We start from the raw sequence: 7,151 nt of genomic DNA, 5'->3' as shown, positions 1-7,151 counted from the left end.
AGTGTGTTTGTACAGATCTGTCAAGAGTTTCAGCCTGATTGGCTACCATAATTGCACTGGATGACAGGGAAGCAAGTGCACGCTTCAATCCCCAAATCTGGTGTTCAAGCCTGTGGCAGTCTCTCTGCAAGTCTGTAAATTTCCAGCCCCATTTTCTTAGCAGCATTAAAGTGCCAACCATGGTCCTGGGTTTGAAGAATCTCAAACAACCGTCGAGAGTTGTCTGCCTCCCCACATGGAGCTAAAATATGGCGAGTCTAACAACCCTATAAACTGATGTCTGAAAAATTTACAGAACAATGGCCAACCTCTCTTTTGCATTTATATAATGCAACATCAAATTATAAAATGTCCTCTTTTTAACTAAGTGCAATTCTTAGTTAAACAATCGCATCATGACCTTCAAGAAAAGTCACAAGTTTATCATTAACCCTTAGAACTAAACATTTAGCTTATCTTAACGCAAGAGGACAAGAAATACCTGGAATACAGATTTCAGAAGAGGCTTGCTGGCAGCTTTTTCACGGCCAATATCTTGACACCACCTATGAAAAAGATGAGTAAAAAGGGCACTAGGAAAATACTAAAACAACAACCTCGTAGATAAAATTGCAGCAACAGAAACGGTATCTCATTAGAGCAAAGCAAAAGCCTCACATGTTTATGAGCACTATATCGGAGACAGCCAAAGCGAAAAGAGCACTCTGCTTTTCAAAAGCAGTATTGTCCTGAATAAAAACGACACTGGTTAAGAAGCTGTGAGGATGCTAATTGCTGCTTACTCAAACCAAGTGTGAATCAGGTGAGTTTCAATGAGCATCAGCCACACAATAAATCAATCTTCTGGGTTGGTAAGATGAGCAAAGACATACATAAGTGGAAAAGCAAGTTAAAGATAATTCAGCAGCTACCCGATGCCCAAATTATCTTTCAACATGTACAAAAAATAGAATTTGCAATTACTTATGGATAAAAATAAGTAGTTAAACATAGACAAAATAAGCTATTATATATCAATGTAAAATCATCTAGTAAATATACCTCTCCTTCTCCAGTTCCCTCCAAGTCCATAACCGGGGTACACGGTTCCATGCCGGCAGCTGTTGCCATCCATATACCTTTGGTGGTTTGGGACCTGGAAAAATACCAAACTGGTTTTGCACTTTCCGTATCCAAATACTTCATAAGAGTGAGCTAAACAGTTGGTTTGTAGACATGCCTCCCTTTAAAATGATCCATCTCGCTAAAGTTGGTGCCAAATAGATGATTTAACAGCGTACTCTTCCATGTTTGATATTATACACAACAATAGAATAAGTTTAAATCTCTTATGAAGGCAAAAGAAAAGATTCATGAACACGAAACAAAATAAAAGAATTAAACTGAATTTGAGCAACTTGAAATCATTTCACAGCCCTTACAAGAACCTTACAAAAAGTTTTGATCTAATCCATTTCTAGCAAGAGAAGTAAAATCCAAAGCTAAGTTATTGGGAGTAAATACACACCACTAATATGAGGACCCATGGTGGAGACTGCGGCGTATGAATGGCCACATTCCCTCAATTTGACCTCCTTGATGAAATTTTCAAGTCCGTCGACATTAAATGTGCCATCTCCATCAATTAGCTGAGTAGAAGAACATTCACCAGAATTACCTGTTCAGATTAGCAAGTCAAAAAGAGAGTGACTTGATAAGCCTGTACACTGTGTCTAGAGTAGACAAGACTACTATAAAAACTCGTAATCGATAATGAAAACCTCGGATCCTATCTAAATGACGAGAAGTAACAAGAGGTTGATTTCATTATTTCAACAATTTTATCGATAACATATTTCTCCTAATGATGAAGGAAGTGAATTAATCCCTGTCAATCTCTCGAAACATGTCTGTCAACAATAATCTAGACATAATCTTTATAGTGCTTGGGACATGATTATATTGATATCCTGTTACACAAACACCATGTTTATTGTCATCGGCTACCCTTTGCAACACAAATAAAAGGGTACTAGCGAAGAAACTTCTTAATCTTCAGAGTCACTCTTATTGCTTCAAATGACTAAAGCTCTCTTCCACGGGTTTTGTAGAGCCGAAATTATCATTGAGGAAAACAAAGCCTTAAAACTTTTCAGCCCTTGCAATTGCCTTCTCAGAGACCGAGCTAACACAGCAACAAACACAATCCGAAATTGGGAGGAAACAGTTATGCTGTGTTAGAATATTAAATAATAAACATTCAACTAACAGCTTTTAGAACAGATTTAGGACAGTTGGGGGTGATCCCACAAAATCTCACATTGTATCAGACCTAGAGGTCCTGAGTTCCCATTTGCCTTTCTAATTATTTATGTACACGCTTATTATTAGGCAAATTGACTAGACTAAACTACGCATGAGGAGTGTTCGAATATTAAGTAATAATTTACGTCTTCATCTAGCTGATTGCATAAAAACCAGCAGATGCATTAATTCGATATTACGAGCGAAGAACCTGAAGACCAAGCAACAGTTACGAGGATACCTAATTATACGCAAACCAATGGCAATTCAGAGATTCCAAAAGCGATAAAAAGATGTTGCAACCAGAGACTTCAATCATGATAAAGAATATGGATCATGACATACTACAAACTCAATTGCACCCACCTCAATCGATTCTAAAATATTGTTTTTTGTCAAGAACGCTATTACAAACAAGTACGAAATAAGTATATGGATCACTTGAATCATTCATAGGTGCATAGCCTAACAAAAGGATGGCTTAGTTCCCAAAACGCATAGTGGAGTTCTGTAGTATCGAAAAAAATGAGAAGACGACGTCAACAAAATCTATAAGACGTCCGATGTTCCTCAGTCCACAAGCCCATGTCAGCATCTACGCTACCTGAAAATCAGTATTCGATGCCTAGTAATCCGGTGCTTGAGATCAAGTAACAAAATCGTCATCCGAGCCTTTGAAATGGTGCAATCTTCTCATGCCGGTTCTCGAATTGAGGATTTCTACTGATCACGAGTCTATGCATGGGGTATTCAATGATGATACTGAATGGAGACAACGAAGATCGGGTATCAATCTCATGTTCTTGTTTGGGTTGGAGCAAAAATTTGATTTTTATTCAATACTAAATCCTTCCCTATGCACATAGGTTCATACTCCTAAGTTTAGAATTACATCGTCTCGGCTAGAAGCCTTGGGTAAAGAAGATTAACACGCTTATCAATCGAAGAAATTCTTGAGGTTGTAATTCCAAATAATATGTTGAAATAGGGAAAATTGTCAAATCAGTCCTAAACCTATTGTATGAATGTCAATACAGTTTTAAACTTTTCAATTTTAGCAATTTAATCTTAAACCTTTTTGCGAAATATCATTGTAATCCTTTTGATCAATTTTCATCGAAAATCGCTGATATGGCCGGTAATATTTGAACTGTCACGTTAGCGATTTCTTATGAATTTGATTGGAACGACTACATTAGATTTTTGCATAATGATTTAGGATTAAATTGGCAAAATTGAAAAGCTTAAGATTGAATTGACATACGTACATTAGATTTAGGACTGATTAGGTAATTTTCCTGGTGAAACATATGGATAGGAAATGAAAATTTGAGGCTAGAAAGAGCAAGCAATCACAAAATCAATTTGCATGGAGAGGTAGAGAAGTTATCAAGAAACCGGAATTCGCTAATGCATGGGAATTGTAAATGGACATATGTTATGCCAGACCTTATAATGTATAAAAGTAAAGTGCAATCCAAACATTAATTAGAACATTGGTTTTATTTTTTCATGTCATGTACATAAGTAATCTCAAATCCTATCATTAATCACTTGTATTATTTCATTTGAACGTATGGTACGTATATAAGTAAGTCGAAATCTTATATTGTTGGGTGATTTGTATTAATTATGTGTATAGTACATTAAAGGTAAATAAAAATTCAATCATCAATTTGGTACGTTTATTTTTTGTTTATAAGGTACATGTGTACACATTACGGAATACTTTCATCAATTAATTCGGGAAAATTATCCAATTAGTCCTAAATCAATTGTACAAATGAAAATTCAGCCCTAAATTTTTCAGTTTTGCCAATTTAGTCTTAGCACAAATGACCCTTAATTATACGATTCCAATTTACTTATTTGTATATATACTATAAATACGAATAAAATAAATTACCTAACAAATGATAGGATTTTAGTTTACTTACATATACTATATATAAAAACAATATAACATAACAAATTAATGATATGATTTGAGTTTCTTATATACATTTCATATACTAATAAAATAAATGACCTAATCAATGATAGGATTACACTTTACTTATATACATTACTAGTTATGGTATATATATAAACTGTCACGCCCCGGACCCTCGAGAGCGCGGACATCCTTCATTGGTCGTGGAATTGCGACGTCCCAGGATGCGTCGTCGACCCATTCATTTTAACTTTCAATTAAACGCAAGTGGAAACAATCATAATCCACCCAATCACAACAACAGAAACAATCATCCTTCTTTGGCTTTGGGTGCTCTTCCCATCACTTTCCTCTTGAGATAGAAGTCGATGAGCTCTGCATCAGTTGGGTCGAAGAGAAAGCTGCGGCGAAGAGCTTCTAAGGTCACCATGAAATCCAAATGTTGTCTTGTGTTGTAATCCCGTGGAAAGTTTCTTCACAGACCACAATCAAACAACCTGCACATCATCATGCAAACAACTCGGCTGCGCCAAGACCACCTCAGCATCATTCAAACAATTCAACCCCTCAAAAACCAACTCAGCAACATCAAAGTAAACCGCAACAAAGGTAGCAATACAATTCAACTCCTCAAACACCAGCCCCTATTCGACGCTGCTTACTTTGATGTTGTTGACTTGGCGTATAAGGTTGAATCGTTGGAATGTCGCTGAGGTGGTTTTGGTGCGGCTGAGTTGTTTGGACGATGCTGTGCAGTTTTTTGATTGTTGTCTCTGAAGAAATCCTTCGCGGGATTTCAACACAAGACAACGATCGGATTTCGCGACGACATTAGTTGGGCTGATCGTCTAGTTGCCCTTTCTACTCTATTTTTTTTTTTTTTGAATTGTATCAGCAAGTGGGTCCCATCGAGACAGATCTGCAAATTCTCTCTGATATTTCAAATTGTTGGGTCCCCTATCGTCAAGAACGAGGAAGACGCTCTCTCTCTTCTTCTTTTCAAAATTCTCTCTCTCTAGCATTTGCTCCCGATCCGCCACATTCTGCTGCGCGTCGACGCTGCCTCTGCCCCTAGAGCCCCATTGGCGGCTGGAAAATGGCAGCACCAAGTTTCGCACCAGAACTTGCACTGGTATTCTAAATTGCACGCCAAATGTTTGCGCAATTACCTCTTTCCCTGTTCAGATTTGGATATGGAGTTTTTTTACAAGGGTTTGATGGGTGAAGTTTCTGGTGTTGAGCTAATTGGGCAAACTGTGTGGATGGGCATCTTAGTTTTTATTTGATTTGATTTGGTGTGCGGTAAAACCCCCCATTTCAAGTGAAGTTTGTGTTCACATTGTTGAAGGGCTTAGGGAGTTGAATCTTGTGGTGTGGAACAGCCATATCCTCACTTTCGACGAATTCATCGGCAGCGGAAAGTAATTACTTCCAACCTGAATCCATTTTGCTAACAAAATTAAAAGTTGTTTTGGATTTTGGTCCTTGAGTGGTTAGTGTTCTTATCTTAGTTGTGTTTTCATGGCCTCAAGGGTTCGGCTCCATAAGGTTCTTTCTCAAAGCTTCAATAATACGCCCTGGCCTCTTCAAACTAAAAACCGAGCAGGTACGATCCATTGAATCCATTCCTCTTTTCTTATGCATGTAGAATTGTGTATCAGGCTCAAAAGCAAAATATAAAAAAAAAATGTCAAAAGATGGAGTAGATAAGATGAGCTTTGTGTAAGAATAGTGGCGTGATTTCTCTAATTCACTCAGGTTCTTGCAATATTGGTAGTATCGTTCACACATTTTGTTTCATAGAACGATATAGGCAACCGATCACTTAGCCTCCCACTTAGGTAGAGGGCGTGCAGTATGGTATGACTCAGTACGTAAATAAAAAATGCTGATCTGATAACTTCCTCTCCTAGATAAACATAAAGGGGGGGGGGGGGGGTTGTTCCATCTCATTCTTTCTTCCATATGAGGTGTGATGCTCCTCTCCTCCGCTATTCCTTTATACGTGTACAATAGAGGTGAGCTTGGTCCGGGCAGGCAGTTCCCAACATGAAACTAAGAACCGCCCACTAAGGACCGATTCCGAGAAATTGGAATCGGGAACTGCCCGTTGGTTCCATGGATCCACTCGGGAACCGGACCGCCAGTCCGATCTAGTTCCTAGGTGGGTCCACGAAACTGGTCCCATCAAGTTTCACGCAAATGGAGGTGATCGAGAGTGAAAGAGGAAGACGATGAACGGCTATAGGCGCGATCGCGAGTTGATGGGAGTTGAGAGTCGAGCTTCAAATTAGGGATTTTATGGTTTTCAATTTTCTAAAAATGTTTTCTTTTTTTTTTAGTTGAAATTTGTCTTAAAAAGTATATATATATATATTACGGGTCCAGTCCGGATGGGCGGATGGGCAGTTTGCTTCTTCTCCTGCTGCATCTTCTTTTGTTTTTCCATTTCGCGGATACGATTTCGAATTGTAACAATATCACTCCGACCTTTAGACCCAGCGGGCTGTATCCAGAATATCCTTTTCATTCATCCTAACAAATTTGTCACAGGTGTTTATTTGTCACATATGTACCAATTTAGGATTTTTCGTGATAAAAAAATTAGCTTTGGATAAATTTGTCATAGGTATATCAGTTTGGGGTTTTTTGTAGTCAAAAAATTAATTTTTGGTAAATTTATTACAGATCTATTAGTTTGAGGTTTTTCGTGGTATTAACCATTTTCCTTAAGATAAAATGGTTTTTTTACAGTTTGGTTCTTAACTTGAACAAATGTTCAACTTCAAAACACTGCTGAACTTGATTTCGTTTTTGGCTTTTTCCAAGTGCAAGGTGCGCCGGGCTTTGAAATAAAATGAAATGATGGACAAATTTAACCGTGAGGAGTAAAATTCTTGGAAATTAAAGTCCACAGGAAAAGTGAACTTTGAGG

The 7,151-nt window shown here is 37.7% G+C and overlaps 1 long non-coding RNA gene across 1 annotated transcript; it reads right to left on the bottom strand.

Annotated features, from left to right (window-relative positions):
* Positions 1-381: 381 nt before the first annotated feature.
* LOC130137637 (uncharacterized) lies at positions 382-730 on the bottom strand. The gene is made up of 3 exons (XR_008816001.1): positions 658-730; positions 482-545; positions 382-400 (listed from the first exon to the last, which is right to left on the bottom strand). It is a non-coding gene; the product is annotated as an uncharacterized LOC130137637 (long non-coding RNA).
* Positions 731-7,151: the final 6,421 nt, after the last annotated feature.

This window comes from Syzygium oleosum, unplaced genomic scaffold (assembly GCF_021117445.2).
Source record: "Syzygium oleosum isolate NSW1041296 unplaced genomic scaffold, Sole_v2.1 Sole_v2.03, whole genome shotgun sequence".
NCBI lineage: Eukaryota > Viridiplantae > Streptophyta > Magnoliopsida > Myrtales > Myrtaceae > Syzygium > Syzygium oleosum.
Note: the sequence above shows the minus strand (reverse complement) of the source record. Positions and strands in the feature narration are given on the sequence as shown.